Consider the following 20,014-nt stretch of genomic DNA (forward strand, 5'->3'; position numbering starts at 1 on the left):
CTGAGTTTGAGACAATTGTTTACTTTACCCAGGGATGAGCCAGGGAATGTGCTATTTGATTTTCAGCTTCTTGAAGGACTTTCAAAAGTGTCTTTTGTTAGTTGTCACTAGGCTACTAAGTGACTGAGAAATGATGCTCTCATTCAAGCAGGGAACAAGCAGAAGAATGTAGAGAGAGGGAGTTAATATGGTTTTCTCATCTTTATACTTTATAAATCTCATTCTTCATGCTCCTCTCAGACTTGGCAAGAAGAATAAGGGAAAGAATGCAGTCATAGGTACAAACTTCAAGTTGTCATTCCAAAATAAGCAATGAGTTCAGGGAGAGAGGAGATTAATAATTTTAAGTCCCACCAGTTATGATGGGTAACCTTGGAGAAAACAGTTTCAGTTGAATAGTCAAGTCAGAAGCTCATTTGTAAAAAGGTAGGAGCTGAGTGTTTCATTAGAAAGTGGAGATAGGTTAATGATTTTAAAGGGAAAGGGAGGCATTACAGGATGAGAGTATGAGGGATAGATTTGGCCATCCTTGTGGGCTTCACGAAAGGAACAAGGGGAGGGAGGGAAGGAGCAAAGGAGAGAGGGAGACAGAGAGAGAGAGAGAAAGTGAGAAAGACAGAGACAGAGAGAGAAACACAGAGAGAGAAACACAGAGAGAGAGAGACAGAAAGAGAGAGGGAGATTGGGTAAGGTCTCAAAAAACATGAAAGAAAATATGAGCCGGAGCACAAGTAAAAGAGTTGTCCTTGAACAAAATAAAAGAAGGCAGATTACCTCTTTCTTACAAACTGTAGCAAAGGATAAAAGAATATGGGAATACATTGAAGGGTTTTGAAGTGAATGTGAAGTAGGAGGACAGGATGATTTTAATTTCCATTAAAGTGATCTTAGAACAAGGATTATGGTTTGGGAATTTATGGAGGGATGGAGTGGTTACAGATTACCAAGGCAAAAAGTAGGGTTAGGAGGAGTGAAAGGAAGTAAAAAGTGAAAGGAAAGTGATTATCAGCAGAAATTGGAGGGAAGGGGGAAGTAAGGTTCAAACTTATGAATTGCAGAGGAGCCATCTTAAGTGATGATGAAATCTAAGGTATAATCATCTCTGTCAATAATGTAGGTGAAATGAAAATGGAGGTCATGGGAGTTGTGGAATTTCATGGAATAGGAGGCCAGAGTGCATATGAAAATGATTTTTTTTTAATGTAGTGTCCCAGCATGGAAACAATAATAAGGGTAGATAGATAAACTTTAACACAGGTATTCACCTCTTTTAAAAAGAAGGAAGATTGACCAAGTTGCTGGCAGATTACTGCAACAAGTATCTGTTTGGGTTGTCATGGAGTAAAACTCAAAGATGAAGAGGTTACAGATGGAGGATCTGGAAGTGACAATGAAAAGCAAGGAATGTGCCTACTCCTTCTTAGTACCCCATGTATCAGTGAGCATGAGAGGAGGAACCAGGAGGAAAAGGGGCATAGTCAGGTAGTATCTTGAGAGAAAAACAGGTTTCTTTGTATATCAAAAGGTGGAAAGAGTTTGAGATGAGATCCAGAAAGAGAGCAAGTTTATTAGCAACTAATAGCCCGTATGGTCTGGAATCAGAAATCCCTGTGTTTAAATTCAGCCTCAGACACTTAATAGTTATGTGATCCTGAGCAAGTCACTTAACTTTTATCTCAATTTCCTCAGCTCTAAAATGGGAACTATAATAAAGCACCTACTTCCCAGGATTGTTGTGAGGATTAAATGAGAAAATGTTTGCAAAGCACTTAGCAAAGTTCCTGGCACATAGTGGGAACTTAATATATTCTTGTTTCCTCTTTCCTCTTCTTCCTTCCTTCCTTTTCCTCCCTCCCTCCCTCCCTTCCTTCCTTCCTTCCTTCCTTCCTTCCTTCCTTCCTTCCTTCCTTCCTTCTTTTCTTCCTTCCATCTTTTTCCCCTTCTTTCCTACTGTGGCTGGGGTGTATGTGTGTGTGTGTGTGGGGGGGTATTGCTGTTCTAGAAAGCACAGTAAAAAAGTATAATGGATAAAACCTATGGAAAAGGAAGACTCAGCAGGGATAGGGATGAATGGAGGAAAAGGACAAGTATAGACCATCTGCTAATCCAAATTATTGGGTAGAATTGAGACACTGAGGGTTATTGACACCAATGAAATCATAGGGGACGGGATGAGAGAGAGATACATACTCACAGAGACATAGATAGATAGATGATACATAGATGGATGGATAGATAGATAGATAGATAGATAGATAGATAGATAGATAGATAGATAGATAGACAGACAGATAGACAGATAGAGTCAGACACAGAGAGAGACAGAGAGACAGACAGAAACAGAGAGGATAGAGACACACAGCACAGAGAATGAGAGAGAGAGGGAGAGAGGGAGAGAGAAGCAAACAGTGACAAAGAAACCCAGAGGGAAGTGGGAAAGAGAGGGAGAGCAAGAGAGAGACGAGAAAGGAAACAATTGATGGGAGTATTTCACCATCTAGCATCCTATGGTCCTGGAATGCCTGACATCTTCATCTCTTAGAAGAAGGGGTAGAAAACAAAGAAAAAGACAAAGAAGGGGCAGATGACATTGATTGGTATGATTGCAGATGTGCCTAGCTTGGAGGCCTCTGATTCAGAATTGAGATAACCCTGACACCTGTAGATACACATACTTCTTCCTATGCCTGGGGTTTCTTCCTTTCTCACTGCTCAGTAAATTTCTCGATAACTTATGAAATTCCACTCAAATGCTTCCTGTTCCAAAAAACTTTCCCTGATGGTACTCACTAGATGAGGATTGTCCCACTTAAAACTCAAGTATCACTTTGCTTTGAAGCTCCTTAATGCATGTATCATTTTATATTGTATATCATAATTCTCTGTGCTAGTGCTTATCCCTCTCTTCAACTAGTCTCCATTAAAGCCAGGACTGAGCCAGGATTTCTTTGACCTCCCACACTCTCATACACTAATGGACGTGTGACTTCATTGATGTGCACAGTGCTTCCTGAACTTAATGTTTGTTAATGAAAGAATGATTTATCATTATATTCCTAAGGTCATTGGGTGACAGCTGAGGTGCAGTAGAGGATGAGCAAGACTATTAATGGATGCTTTAACTGTAGTTAGTGTAGAAATGGTAATAGAGGATTGTGAAATGATTTGTATAACATATTCATACAAGAGGCAGAGAGGATGTTATAGGACATAGGTATGTAATCTTGTAATTGGAAGACTTGGGCTCAAGTCTCATGCTCTGAAATATACTGGATTGTATGACCCAGGAAAGCTACTTAACTTCTTTAAATCAGTCAACTTCTTTCTGCCTCTGCAACCCTCTAAGTCTTAAAGGTTTAGACTAAAAGTTTCAGAGGACATATCGATTGAGAACATTTCCTCGTTGGCAGTACCCTACATACAGAGGTGTGCTGGAGCCAGCTCATACCTACTCTTGAGAGTCAATTGTTAAATTTTCAGTGTGAACATTTAAACAATAGAATTTGGCAAATGCTACAAAATTAGGGCTTGATTTCTCGTTTTAGTTATTGACTAAACCTAAGAAAGTGATGGAGAACTATCTATAATGCAGATTAAATTTAAAAGAATGTCAGTTGGGGGGGGCAGCTAGGTGGTGCAGTGGATAAAGCACAGGCCCTGGATTCAGGAGGACCTGAGTTCAAATCCAGCCTCAGACACTTGATATTAACTAGCTGTGTGACCCTGGACAAATCACTTAACCCTCAACGCCCCACAAAAAAAAGTATGACAAGTAGAGTTGTTTGTTAAAAATTTACTAGCACACTCCTATTTACTCCGGTCTCATAAGAAAACCAAATTTATATATATATATATATATATATATATATATATATATATATATATATATATATATATATATATATTTAAATAAGGAGAGAGGAGGAAAAGCAAGATTAGTCACACCATTGATTCAAATACATATATTCTGGGTTGAAGTTATGAGCAATCTCTGATTCTTCTTTCACAAGATGACTAATGTAGAAATATGTTTGATGTGATTGTACATGTACAACCTATATCAGACTGCTTTCTGTCTTGGGGAGGAGGGAGGGAAAGGAGGTGGGAGAAAAAAGAAAAATTTGGAACTAAAAATGCAGTGAAAACAAATGTTGAAAACCATCCTTATATGTAATATGTAACTGGAAAATAATAAAATTAATTTTTGTTTTGTTTTGTTTTGTTTTTTTGGTGAGGCAACTGGGGTCAAATGACTTGCCCAGGGTCACACAGCTAGTAAGTGTTAAGTGTCTGAGGCCGAATTTGAACTCAGGTCCTTCTGAATCCAGGGCCAGTGCTCTATCCACTGTGCCACCTAGCTGCCCCATAAAATTAAATTAAAAAAAGAGAAATTATGAGCAATCTTAGGTGTTTACATGTGTTCATGAATGGACAAAATTTGTGAGTTAATAAATAGAAGGATGGTCTTGGAATCAGGAAGACCTGGGTTCAAGGCTTATATCTGACACATATGAGCAAGTTACAAAACTTTAGAGAAGTCATTTGACTTCTTGATGCCATAGGCAATTCTTTAAGACCATAAGTTATTGGATAAATGCTGACTAGCATCAGTGAAGGGAATTTCCATCTTAGGAATCATACACTGATGAAATCTTAGTTCAGAATGAAAATAATAATTTGTTTAACAAAGAAGAGGCAATAGTTTCAGAATAAGGATCTAGGTCCAAATTACAGCTTTGCTACCTAATGGTTGTATAATCTTGAGTATGTCTTTTTCAAGTTCTGAATCTAATCTGTAAATTGATGGAGGGAGACTAAATGGCTTCCTTCTACTTCTACATCCATTATCTTGTGATTCAGTATGGGTTTCTTTTACTCATCTAGAGATTTTTAGCTCCCTCAGGATCCTTAAAGATAAGTTCTGCAATAAATGTATACAAGTATTTTCCAAACATTTAGCCATTTGTTTCATCTTCCATAATGTTCAGCCTGTTCCTCCTGGTTGAATATATTGCCAAGGGTTCATGGTTCCAGAAAACGAGTGTGTATAAAGGAATGTCTCAGCTTGTAAACAATTGTGAAATCATTTTATAAAGCATCTGTCACAAAACTGTTATAGAATCACCTAGAAAGTTTGAATATTGAACGACAGATGGTAGCACATAGAAAGAAACAATTAGATTTGATGCCCTAGTAGAATGCAAGTTCCGTAAGTGGATGAATTCCCTGCTGTTCTGTCTTTGTATCCCCTATACCTAGCCCATATACATTTCTTCATACTTTTTATGTTGCCATTTTTAGATTGGATTGACCTGGATTCAATCTATTTATTTTCATTTAATCTGGGTTTATCAGCAAGCTTTTGGTGACTGTGCGATACACACATGCGTGCACATGCACACACATACACACATTTAGTACCTACCTACCTTTTAAACTATGGTGGAACTTCCAAAGTCTATATCACTACTTTTAGATGTTAGTTAAGTTAAAGAGAATACTTTTACTTATTAGAGATTTGATGTTTTTAATAGGTGAGACTTTTCAAGACAATGAAAGTATTTTTCTGATCTTATATATCTACCAAATGAACCAAATAAAATATATAGCCCACCCCTGCCCTAGTTCCTACCTGTCTTCCTCCTCTGCCTCTTATACCACCATAAAATGTCTCCACATGGATGAGACAAACTACTCATTTTAATGAAAACATAATAAAGGTACTTTAGAAACTTATCCTGGCCCTTTTTCATTGAAGGCATAAGATCTCATTGAAAAAAAAATAATATCAGGGGGCAGGTAGGTGGTGCGTTGGATAGAGCACCAGCCCTGGAGTCAGGAGGACCTGAGTTCAGACACTTGACACTTACTAGCTGTGTGAGCTAGGGCAAGTCACTTAGCCCCAATTGCCTCACACACACCCCCCCCCCCAAAGGTAATAACATCTAGAAGGTCTGATCATAAATTCGCAGTTTTCATAGATAAAGAAAGGGAATAATTGAATCCTAATGAAGCTATATTAAAAAGCTGAGTAAAAATCATACATATTGTGCCTGGAAAATAGTTATATGAAATAGTGAGAAGTAACAAACTGATTCAAAATAATAATCCTAATATCATGGATGTAAGAGTAAATCAGTGATTCTCCTATTTTCTGGCCATATTTAAATCCATAGTACATCACTTTCAATGTCTACACAAACACATATATTAAGATACAGTGCAATTCAAATCAAGGGATATTTATTAAACATTTAATCAAGGCATATGAAGAAGTAAGTTGCTAATTTCATACAAAATATTTTTCAAATCTGCTCTTAAAGAGGTAGCTTATCATAGTAGATAGTGAGTAGATAGTGAATGCTTAAAAGTAGGGGTTCAACTCTTGCTTGCCTTTGACTTATAAGGATGGTGCTGTTTAAATGTTTGATGCCAAAGGTATCAAAGAGCATTAATATGCTCTTCACATTTTTTGTGTGTTTCCTAGACTCTGGGCATTCCAATGAAGCTTTTTCAGAATATTATTTTTATTATATTTATGTAAGATTACACAGGTACATGAACCCCAAGATAAGAACCCTTCTAAGCTATAAATTATAAAGGAGTTACTAATCCGCATTTGGTAGAGGTAATAATTTCCACATAAGAAGTTAATTCCCTAAACCCATACAATTCTCAAGCTGGACCAAGAAAAATAATGCATATTGCTATTTAGGGAAAAAAAGAAGAAAGCTTTAACTAAGGAAGTTTTTTTTTAATCCTTGAAAATTGATTAAAAATTCAAAAGTAGTAGTATAATTATGATCTCTCATACCAACAGCACTAGAAAATGCACAGAGACAATCACAAATACCATGTGATTAATGGATTACCCTCATTTTACAGTTAAGGAAACTGAGGTTATGAGACAGGAAATCAGTTACTCAGAGTCATAACAGGGAGAGATGAAGTAAGGACCCAAACTCAGGCTTCTCTTGATACCAAGTTCACTGCTCATTCCATTAGACTGCCATACAAGCTCCCACAAAACTTGTCTGCTGCTGGTGGCATGAACAGCAAAATACAGAAGCTATTTTAGGAAATGGCATATTACTGAAGAAAAACTTTCATTTCACATAAAATCTAATTTGAAAAGATTCCATTTTAACTATTGTAGAACTATAAAATGTTCCATGACAATATCTTTTAAAAGCATCATGGTACAGTGGAAAGAATGATGACTCTTGAACTCATGGACCTGGATTCAAATCCCAGTTAGGAATTTGTCATCTATATGTCCTTTGGTAAGTCAGGTAAGATCCTGAGCCTCAGTTTACTCATGTGTAAAAGAAGATGGCTTTTGACATCTCTTCCAGCTCTAAATCTATGATCTGTATATGATATGAGGTTGCCTCAATGAATATATAATAACAGAGCAATTTTTGATGAGAAATTGCATCTTTACAATAACCACGGAAAAGTTGCACAAGATACCATTGGTTTTATTCTTTCTTTATTATTTAAAAAAAAAGGCATTTGATTGGGCAGAGCAAATCGCAACTTTAAATTTTCTGCTCCAACAAAGAATATCTCATGGATATCTTTGGGTCATCCACTACTCTTTAATATATGTAACACCAAAGCTTATTATTAGGTCAACAAAGCTTATTATTAGGTCATACAAGAATAAGGAGATGTATGCTACCAAAGGTTGTTTGCCACTCTTATGGAGGGATATTTCATGAATTCTAAATTGAAAAAGTAGCAAGTAGCTACAAAAGTAACAAGATCTTTAGGTACTATGCAGACAATATTGTATACACAGTATTGAGTCTCAAAACATTATAGGGTTTATCAAAATAAGACTAATCATTATTCAAGAGACTAACCACTAACAATCCATTTAAAGGAAACTAAATAGATGAAAAATACTGCCCTAAGTACCATCATCATATATATTTGATACATGTGGTAGAGATCATTATATCAATAATAATTATTATTATCATCATCATCATATTAGGTATTAGGTTTACAAAGCACTTTACATGTATTATATCATTTTATCCTCAAAATAATACTACTGGTATTTTTTAACTCTAGTTTATAGGTAAGAAAACAGATGAAAAGAGATTAAGTAACTTGCCCGGGCAACACTTTTTGCCCTTCTGAGGCAAGATTTGAATTCATGTCTTTCTGATCTCATTCTACTACATCATCTAGCTACTTAAGATATGAGTAAACCCAGAACTGAATAAAAGAAGACATGTTCAACAACCTTTGAGAAATTGTACAGTGCTTTTCCCAAACTCTGCTTGTTCCCTGGCAAATAGTACCCATCTTTTCATTAGATATATGCTCCTTGTGATGCTAAATATCTGTAGATTTTGGAGCACCATGATATCAATAAAATAAAGGTTCCTAATGACCTAAAGTGCACCTGAGAGATTTGTGAAGGTTGCAATCATTCCACTATTGTTTATTCCCCCCCCCAGTGGTAACTTACATTAATAAAGTAGCATTAATTTCTATCATTGAGGAAGGATATAGTCAGAAAAAGAGGTGGGCCAGTTGTAGTGAAAGTGAAGATTAACAAATGGTGGGGGGCACTAGGTGGTGCAGTGGATAAAGCACTGGCCCTGGATTCAGGAGGACCTGAGTTCAAACCCAGCCTCAGACATGACACTTATTAGCTGTGTGACTCTGGGCAAGTCACTTAACCCTCATTGCCCCACAAACAAAAAATAAATAAAATGATATTTTTTAAAAAATGGTTACGCCAAGTGATACACTAAATGTATACCCAAAATGTAACAATATATAGAAGACATATAGCATATGGAAGTAGATTCTCTGCAGAGGAGCTATGGAAGAACTTTGAGATGAATTACATGGGAAAAGAAGGTACAGATAGGTTGTAACTACTAATGATGAAAGAAGCGTCTATAGTGATAGGATCATAAATATATTGAATTAGTGAAATCTGTGTTCACAAGTATCTGTGTCTATATATGTGAATGCTTATACATAAATATATTCATATAAATGTATCTATAATTATGCATACATATATATAGTGAATACTGAAGAAAGGTTTTCTTTTTATAATCTCTCCAGAGTACAATTTGGAGATTTGTTATATTCTTCAGAAATTTCATCAAAGTTGGTTGAAAATTTAGACTGAAAATATTATTTTTATACATGTATGCCAAAAAAAAAATCTAAAAGATCCTTTTAAGGGTTTGCTTTTCTTTTGGACCTACCAGATTTCATACAGAATCATGATACAAATGAGATTAAACTCTTAATCTCTCATGATTCAATGTGTGGTCAGTTTATAAATATAGATTACTTTACTTGGAAATGATAGGTTATAGAAAGACAAATTTGGTTGTTTATTGTCCTTTGTCCTCAAAGGGGACCAAAATAACATCTCTATGTTTGTGTGACTAATCAGGTCAATATGAGCTTGTAATGTCCTGCCACAGGTTGGGTGCAAATAATCCATGTGAACATTTGGGGTGGATTCACTAAATGTGTGCATCTCTTGTTTCTTTTGAGCTAGTTCAATTCTGCTTTACTAATAGAGCACAGCATTTTTTATGATGAGGACCTTCTGTGCTGGGTGGTCCTATGCCAGCATCTCTCATACCCTGCAATCAATTTCAAAGTTCTTAGGAGAGACCTTGAGAGTGTCCTTGTATCTCTTTTTCTGAACATCATGTGAGCACTTGCCTTCTGTGAGTTCTCCCTAAAATAGTTCAAGTGTACAAAATATTCAAAGGGTAAAAAGAGAGGAAGAATTTATATTTCAAAACAAATATGAAGTGCCATTGTTTAACTACTAGTCAGAAATATTTGCTTTTTAAAAACACTATCATGCATATTCAGGGTTCTGGTATCCCTTTCTCATTAGCTTCCCCTGCCTAAGCAAAGGAACAGAGATTTTAAGAACGAGGAAAATAAAGCAAAAGCATATAGTATGCATCTCCCCTTAAAACTCTATTGAGATCAGGACAAATAATAATAAAAGAGAAATAAATATAAAGCTCAATGTAGGGAAAGTTCTTAAATGAGCATGAACACAGAGAGAGTATGCAATTTGATACCCAATGCTGAGAAACCCCCCAGGGAAAGCAGCAATGTTGACTTTCCATTACATTTTGAGGAATGTGAAGCTTTGATTTTGCATGCCAGAAAATGTTGAGCAAAGCAGAGCTCCCTAATGAGAAACAGTGAGGCAGATTTTTAATTTTAAAAAGTTTTGTTACTGGTGGTATTATTTTTGTTGGCTTTGTATCTAGACATTAATAACATTAAATAGCCTATATTTTTAATCCTATGGTAAAACCATTACCTTTAGTCACTCCTATTCTGTCTCCATCCAAGGCAAGTGACGAAAACTGAGCTAATTCCCCAGAAAGTGCAAGCAAAATTCCTTCTATTGAGGAAAAAAATATGAACTTTGAGTAAATAATGGCATAAAATACTAAGCCTGCAATGTATTACTCTCACTCTAACTGAGGGTGAAGCAATGACAAAGGTCTGTGAAGGGAATCACAACGTCATAAGTTGTCATAGTTGGAAGAGAGTTTTACAACCCAACTAGTCTAAAAGAATCTGCCTACTACTTGTATAAAAAAGAGATATCCACCCTGGAATTGAAGACATCCAATGAAGAAAAAAAAAAAACTCAATCAATTCCTAGGCAATGCTTTCCATTATGGGATTACTCTAATAATTAAGAAGCCATTCCTTACAGCAAGCTTAAATTTACCTCTTTGGAACTCTCACTCTTTGTTCCTAGGTCTGTGTTATGGGGTAGAACTATTATAGTTTGACCCGGCCAGCTGACACAGGTATTCTTGAGATACACCTTGAAGCAGAAGAGAAAGTCCCATTGAGTTCAGTGGCTGCCTGAGTCATGTGAGGGGGACAGAGATGACTCAAGGGATCAGAGCCACCTCTTGCCCAACTTCCCCCAGTCACCACCAGTGGAGAATGGTCCTCCCTTGGGTCAAAAGCTCAAATAAGGGAACTTTCAGATAATCACCCCACTGGACCACCATCTGTCCTCTTTAAAAATATTTGCCTATCTCCTGCTCAGGAAGATAGGTATATCAGAGAACCATGTCTCTGTGCCATGCCTTCTCCCATGAGAAGTCCAAGGACTTCTCTCTTGGCTTCCTTTCTCTAGCAACAAAATAAAATATCATTTTATTCTAATTGGATTTGTGTGCAAGAGAATGTAATTCTTTAAAGAGAAATTCCTAAGTAACCTCAACACCCCCACCCCAATTTCCCCCATAACAGTCTGCATCTCTTTCCCATGTGAGAGTCCTTTGATACTTGATGACAGTCATCATATCACCTTTAAGACTTCCCCTCTTGACTTGCATGAACTGATGATGAGTGAGATGAGCAGAACCAGAAGAACATCATACACAGTATCATAAACATTGTGTGTTGATCTACTGTGATGGACTAGATTCTTCTCACCAATGCAATGGTACAGAAGAGTTCCAGGGGACCCATAATGGAAGGGGATCTCCAAATTGAGGGGAAAAAAAACAACTATGGAGTAGAGATGCTGATTGAACCATACTATTTCTTTTGGTTTTGGTGCTATTGTTTTTCTATTTTGAGGTTTTTCCTCATTGCTCTGATTCTTCTCTTATAACATGACTAATGCAGAAATATGTTTAATGTTATATATATATATATATATATATGTATGGAATATATCAGATTGCCTACTATCTAGGGGAGGGGGTGGGAGGGGAGGGAGGGAGAAAAATCTGAAATTGGAAAGCTTGTATAAACAAATTTTAAGAACTATTTTTACATGTAACTGGAAAAAATAAAATACTTTTATCAGAAAACAAAAAAAAAAACAAAAAACAAAAACAAACAAAGACTTCCCCTCTCCATGCTAAGGATCCTTAATTATTTCAAGTACTTCTATGGCATGAACTCCTTCAACATCTAGGTCACCATTCTCTGGATACTCTACAGTTTATCAGTATCTTTCTTAAAACCATTTTCCCAGAACTACACCAGAATTCTCCAGATTTGATCAAACAAGCAGAAGGGATTTGAAGAAACCATTAAAAGAAAGCAGTTTTAGCTTGAAACCTTCCCTTTGTTTTACTAAGCATCCAAGTTTACCTTTCTTACTAGGAGTGTCTGGTTTATCCATTAAGAAATCAAAGTCCATGCACAAAGGAGTTGGGGTGTTGACCTCATGGACATCTGGCCTTTGTGTGTAACACCTCATAATGGAATTGAATGTAAAAAAGTAGGCCAAAAATAATATTCTGATCATGTGAGTATTAAAAAATCAATTAGCATATCACCTGTAATAACATATTAGATAAATCTATTTTCCACTTGAGTGATAAACAATTTTTTTTTTACAGAAATAAATCCCTGATATAGGGAAAAAGAAAAGTGCTTTTCCTCTATTGTAATTTCAACTTCATGGCCACTCTTTTATATATGCAGCATGGCTAGCTAGTTAGGTAGATAAATGTGATATTTCAAACAAATTTAGTACTGTAAGGAATTGGTTGTGAATTGGGGTTTCTGTGACCCCATCTTTGGCTGGGATAGGAGGCCCCAGAGTGCACCTGTGTGTGCAGGCTTCATGCCGGAAACCTCCACACCCGCATGGGCCTAGCCAAATTATAATGGGGGAGGCCCCACCATGACTAGAAGCCTGGTGAGGGCAGTCAGGTGGTCCCTGGCATCTGGAAGCTGGGCAGCTTGCATTTGTAGAGCCATCTGTTGATTCTGTCAATCAGGGCTGCCAGTCAATTAGCTTGGGGCTGTTTGTGTGGAAGGCCTGGTTTCTTGTAAGAGGGGGGCTTCTGGGAGAGAAAAGGGAGGAGAGAACACACTCTGGTGTCAGCGGGAGAGGGAACGAGATGGTGGAACAGTGTGCAACTAGTCCTCTTTGAAAACTGCTTAATCTGGGTGGTGGTGAGTTTGCAGTTTGTATTTTTTTCCTTCTCTATTCCCTATTTTTTATTGTCCCTAGTCCTATAAACCTTGCTGGCATTTTAAATTTATTCTCATTAATAAACCCCGGTTTTTTTTGAAAGAGGCTGTTAATCTCCTTTCTTACCTCAAAATTAAGGTAAGCAACCCAATTAATTCCCCCATACCAATTTTGGCCCTTATATTACTACTTAAATTTTTACCTAAATATGTATGCCAATAAAAATTTTGGAAATTTTCCAATATAAGAATATTGTACTAAGAATAGAAAAAGGGGCAGCTAAGGTGGCGCAGTGGATAAAGCACCGGCCCTGGAGTCAGGAGGACCTGAAATCAAATCTGACCTCAGATACTTGACACTTACTAGCTGTGTGACCTTGGGCAAGTCACTTAACCCCAATTGCCTCACCAAAAAAAAAAAAGAATATAAAGAATATATGAATGTATGTATATAATATATAATATATGTCTATGTCTATGTCTTTGATACATACATTTATACACACATATATAGTAACAAAAGATAAAGCACAAAAAAACACAAGGCTCCTAATTTTTTTGTTTGTTTTTTCTCTTTGCTGTTTTGCTTCATTTTGTATAATTGAGGAAATTTTTATCATTCCAGTAAAATGAACAAGCTAACTGGCTTGGTATATTTCATTATTCATAGGATATTCTATCCTCAATCAAATTGATTTCATTATATGTATGAGTAAAAGTTCTACATAAAGAATTTTATTTTATTTTAATTTTGTTCTTATTTTTTTTTAACTTGGCCAACTAGAGGATAACTGATGGGCTAGAGATTTATTTAAATTCTCTTAAAGCTGACATTTGAAAAATAAATTTATACAAGTTTGGACCCTTCTGCTTCCACATCTCTCAAATTCTATTTCCATCCTCCATTCACTTAGGTTCTCATCACAACTTGTCTAGACAATAGCCTTCTATTTGGTCTCCCTTCCTCTAATCTCTCTTCAATCTGTCTTCCTAATTTATTTTGCTAAAATATAGCTGTTGAATTGTTAGTCCTAAATCACAAATCTGATCATGTCACCTCTCTATCTCGCAAAAATCAGCTTTCTGCACCTTTACCACAAATTTCAAAATTCAATGTGATTTAAAATGCTTCATGATCTCATTTCTAGAACTGCTTTCCTCATTTTTACGATCACAGCACCATAATTTGCATAACTTTTTATGTGCTTTGTATTTACTTATCTAAGTACAGATGTCATCATCTTTAAATATATTTAGATGTGAACAAGTTGTCTCCACCCTTTAGAATTCAATATTTTGGAATTGGGGATTATTTAATTCATTGCATTTATATCCCCAGTGGTTCCAAAGGTTTGTCATGCCGGGGTGGGAGTGGGGATAAGCTCTCACTCTCTATAAAATGCTCCAATAGTGTGCCTCTTAAATAGCCTCTGACAACCGAAGCCCAACTCCTGGCCTTTTCGTGGCGGAACTGTTTCTACTAACAGGAGAAGGGGAGAAGGCAAGTCACTGGCGCCTTAAAAATCAGTCACTTTGGGCAGGTGGCGCTCATTAACCTAGGCAGGCAACCCACCTGGAGGAAGGAAACCCTGATTTTAAACCTCTGCTGCCTTGCAGCTATACCCATATATGGGAAAGTCTTCGGGAGTTAACCCGGAGGAAAAATCAGGAGTTGGAGTCCCTTAGGCAGTTGGATGTTGGACACCACATCCCTCTGGCAACTCCTGCAGCTGCACTGGTGCCAAACTGTATTTGCTCTGCCTCTCCTTTGGATACACCAATGTCCCAGAGAGGGAAAACCTGCTGCATGGGCAACAGCTTGTTTTCCATATTGATCTGCCCAGGCCAGCGCCCTGGAGAGGACACTCCAGCTACTCCTCATGGCATAGATACAACACAGGATGCGGCAGTTACCGGTTATAAGTCACTCAGGAGCTGCGGCTCCCATATCGAACTGCACAGTCACACTGTGGCCTGTGGCTCTTCAACCCACTGATCCATGGTCGTCTGCAACTGATGGAGGCCTACACATATCTCCGGTGCATGGGGGAATAGTATGGGCTTAGGCAAAGAGGCAGGAGAGGGAATGTCAAGTTTAAGGGCCTCACCAAGGTCATGTTTACTAGAATATAAATAAGCTTGGAAAACTGAAAAGATCAGTTCAATTGAATTCAATTTCTATATAATAACATTAACAACAAAATTTTGAGGAACCAGTGAGCTTTTAACAGCCTCAGTTCATGAAAACCATTTTATTTGTTTTCTGCATGCCTGAATTTCTCCTCTGTCAGTAATGGATATGAAACCTTGCACATGTTTCAGAATTGTATGTAGGACAGTAGCAAAATGCCAGATCTTCTAGAATCCAGAACTTCCTTTCATCAGACTCGTGTGATTTCATTTGGCATAGCAAAACACAAGGACAGCCATGCTTCACTAAAATGGTACTTTCAAATGTCATTGCACATGCCCAGTAGTTACTTTTCCAATCTACATTAAACAGCTGGTTCCTATTTTCTTTGCAAAAAATGCCAAAGAAGACACGTTCTCCCTACAGTCTTAAAAACATATTTAGTCCTCTAAAGAAACTTAAAAAAAGAAGTTTTATGTTACAAGAGAAGAGAAAAATTCCAAACTGATGAACCCTTTGGTTCCTGCCTTTCTACATTGCAGCTTACGATGTAAAAACTGATATCAAAGAGGATGAAGAAAGAGGTGGACAAGAGAAAGGAGAGATTTAGAAAAGCTAGGAGCTGCTCTCCAGAGTCCCAAGTACACTAGGTTATAGCCAGGAGCACATTTTTATGACTGTGGTACAACTTTCCATGAAAATAGAGGATAATGAGAGCAATGCTGGCAGGCACCTTATAATAAACTAAAATCTATATATTAAAAAAAAGTTTTCATGTCTCTTGGTTTAATGAGTGCATTTTATAAAAGACCAAGGAACATTGCTCAAAAATAAAAATCTGTGGAATTAGGTCCAGGTGTTTTAAACCCTGTACCAGTGTGTATGACTGTTTGGAACTTAGACTGTGAATAATTCATTTCAAGACAACTTGTTTTATCAAGAAACAGACTTTGTAAAGAAGCCTGCCTCTGTTCCACGGCAGGCTAACATGATTCCTGGTGCCTTCCCACAGACAAGTATGTTTCTAATTGAATTGCATACTAATGCTTTCCTATCCAGAGAAAGAGATGGAGAAACAATATTTTTACAGTTGAAATCTCATTTCACTTTGGCTTCCTAAAGAAACCAAGTTAACCTATTTCCAGTCTGAATGGGGAGAGGGAATAAGGAATAAGGACACATTTTGTTAAACAACATCAACTGTAGGCCTATTTATAGCAAGAGATAGATTACCACTTCCTGAAATACTTGAATCTTTTTTTTATTAGTAGTAGTGTTTGTTTTCTGTCTAAGATAAATGGGGAGAAAGAACAATATTATTTTTAGAGAAACCTAACAAAACCATATGCATGTGCTCCCCAATGGGCTGACTCATATAATGGTGCATTTTTATAATGTATAAGTTGGAAAGTTGGACTGCCTATGAGCCATGATTGGCACCAACAGTGTTTAGGTCTGCCACATTTTAGCATTATAGCAACTTCATGGAAACCTGAAAGGATGATCATCTTTTTGTTTTCAAATCCTGCACTTTGAATGACCTTTACTTTGACTTCTTCATATAGTTAGTAAACCAATTTAAATGTATTATTTTACTTTATAGTATTCTTAATCTCTCTAAAGAATATTCCAGTCATACTTACTGTTTCCATCTACTACCTCTAGAAAGCTTTTCTTTCTCACATCTGCATTTTAGAGTCCTATGTTTTATTTTTATTTGTTTTGTTTTGGTTTTTGTTCTGTTTTGTTTTGTTTTCCCCAAGCTCAGCCTAAATGCTCCCTCCTACAGGAAGCCTCTTCAAATTCCTGTGGTCATTTATGTGTTCTTTTTCCTAATTTCATTGCATATTTATGTACCTGTTTATACATGCTCTACATTCTAGTAAGAGTTTAAACTCCTTGAAGGCAACGGCAGGTTTTTTTTGGTTTGTTTGGTTTTTTGTGTGTGTGTGGTTTTTTTTTCATATCCCCAGGATCTAGTAGAACATCTTGGACAAATTTGGTGCTTAAAAATTGCCTGTTTAATTGATTTGAATAGAATTAACATTTGCAGCTTGATCTAGTCCACTAAAGTGCATAGAGTCAGAAAAGTCCTAAGATATTTAAAACTGGCTTTTTTACTTGCCATAGAAATACTGGTCAATAAAACCCATGTCAGCTCTGTGAAGATAAAATTCCTTGGCCTAGTTCTACCCTTCAGGCATGACAAAGGCAAGGTCTTACTCTGTTGAGTTTTACTGCTCTGATAAGATAACAAATCATATGATTTATGCCTCCATTCTTATTAATCACTGGCTAGGTCTATACCTACCTCAAGTCAAAGCTCTAACCTAGTGGGCAATAAACATAGAGGAACTAGGCCTCTTCCCTAGGGCACTGAAATGTAAAATCCAGTAGTTGGTACAGTAGATTGAATATAAGACCTGAAGTCTGGAATACCTGACTACAAGTCCAGCTCCAGACATTTGCTACCTTTGTGACCCTGAGCAAAGCATTTACCCTCTGTCTCCTTCAGTTTATTCATCTGTAAAATGTAGCTAATAATAGCATCTACGTCTCAGAGTTGTAGCAAAGATAACAGGAGATCATATTTGTTAAGGTGTTGTACAAACTTTAAAGAGTTATAAAATTCCAACATTGTTATCATCATCATCAGCACACAATATTGACATGATTTCCAGTCATTCAGCAGTGTTTAAAACAACTAAACTTAGCTCTGAGTTAGGAAGAATAATTGTTTAAAATAGGAAATCATCATAAAACATACTTCCTCTTACCTCAAATTGGATTGCCCCAGAAGCAGTTACAAAGTCAAAATCAACTTCATTTAGGGGGCGGCTAGATAGCACAGTGGATAAAGCACGGGCCCTGGATTCAGGAGGACCTGAGTTCAAATCCGGCCTCGGACACTTGACACTTACTAGCTGTATGACCCTGGGCAAGTCACTTAACCCCCATTGCCCCGCAAAAAAAAAAAACAAAAAAACAAAAAAAAAAAAAAAAACAACTTCATTTAAAAAAAAAAAAGTTAATTTGTGAGCACATTTTGTATTCTTTCTCCTAGGAGCAAAACTCATGAGTTATGACTGAACTCCTTCTGGACCTGCAAAACCAAAAATATTCAGTCCTTCTATTTATCCATCATAAACTCACTTGAGGAGCAGATTTAACCTTTGTGGCATCACACTTTCCCCCAAACCTCAAGAAAATAGGGAACCTCCCAGTGGTTTCAATGTTTGGTTTATTGCTGTTGTTTTCTTTTCTTTTGTTTATCATTAGATAAATCTGGGCAGATTGCTATTCTACTCTGAAGGGTTAACAGTGGTAGCTTTTAGCTAACTATGTGCTCAATATGGCATGATAAAGCCATACCTCATTTGTCTCTCTGTAGACACTCCACCAAGAATGGGTCAAAACACATTCTCACGGCCTTAGCAAAATCCATGCAAAAAGGTCAACAGCATTCAGAAAATCCATTTCACAAACTCCTGCCTGGGCAAGAGCAGAAAACAGTTACTGTGAACAGAGCCCAAGTTCAGATTTAATTCTAAATATGCAGTTCCCCACAGACTTTAAAAATAACTGGGTTGATCATTCTACCCTGGACATATTTCAATCACCCTCGTGATGGTTTTTAAAAACTCATTTGCTGTACACTTCAAACATATGAATTTGTGGGTGAGGCTCCGTGTCAGGAAGCATCACACACTTCAAAGTTCTAGATAACACAGAACTCAGTGCACAATGGATAATGAATTTTAAGAAAAATTCTAAATGTTATGTGTGCTTCATAGAAAGATTTCAATGAAGTCCTTTTTAGGGATGACTGTGTGCATGTGTATGTTTTAGCAAACATGTACCACTATTCTAAGGCATTGACCCCTAGGACTCATTCATAGGTTTAAGGGATGATGCCTGTATGATATAAAATAGTTGTTCGGTCATTTTCAGTCATGTCTGACACTTTATAACCCCTTTTCAAACATATTGGAAAGGTTTAACCATTCCCTTCTCCAGTTCATTTTACAGATGAGAAAATTGAGACAAACAAGGGTAAATGACTTGCCCAGGATCACACAGCTAGTAAGTATCTGAACTCATATTTGAACTCAGTCACATGAGTCTTCCTGACTCCAGGCCCAGCACTCTTATCTACTGCACCACCTAGCTGACCATGGTAAAAAATAAGCAATACTTAATTCTGGAATCTTACCTGCTTATCTGCAGAGCAGAAGGTCATGTGTTTCAAGATTCCTTCAATACTCAATACCCCCAGAGTTTGCCACACCAATTCCTCAATGAGATCACAACATTCCATTTCTGAATCCTATAATCTCTTTAAGCATTCTCATCATTGTAACCCTTTTTCATGTCCTTCAACAAATTATCCATAAGGAAGACATCTTGAATTAGTAACAACAACAACAACAGTGACAACAAAAGCAACAGCTGTAATTCCACTGGTATAGGAAACTCCTGTATGAGAAAACTTACTACACTAATTCCCATGACCACCTTCTTAGGGACTTACCCTAGAATACTTACAGGTGCTCATAGTCCTACCTCCAGTATCCAGCAAAGGAAGAACTTGAATCCAGGTGTTCCTGGCTCCCAGGCTATATTGATAACCACTAAACCATGCTTCTTTGTGAAAGGAAATAAGGAAGCTAACATGTGGAAATGTGGTGGGAGTGGATTCGAGGAACGGAAGGCAGTTTTTACAAGTGCACAAAGGTCAGACTTAGAATGAGGAGTCAAAGAAATAGCTTTTCATCTGGTTCTACTGAGTGCAATGGTCAAATAATAAAGTAGTACTAAGAAAAGATTGCCGATGAGCTAGATTTGGGAGGGCCTTAAATGTCAGCCTGAGAATTTTATTTTATTTTATTTTATTTAATAGGTGAT

General features: G+C 37.0%; 1 pseudogene; it reads right to left on the reverse strand.

Annotated features, from left to right (window-relative positions):
• LOC122732124 overlaps positions 1–19,427 on the reverse strand; it is a 45,080-nt pseudogene extending 25,653 nt beyond the window's left edge.
• Positions 19,428–20,014: the final 587 nt, after the last annotated feature.

Source organism: Dromiciops gliroides, chromosome 6 (assembly GCF_019393635.1).
Source record: "Dromiciops gliroides isolate mDroGli1 chromosome 6, mDroGli1.pri, whole genome shotgun sequence".
NCBI lineage: Eukaryota > Metazoa > Chordata > Mammalia > Microbiotheria > Microbiotheriidae > Dromiciops > Dromiciops gliroides.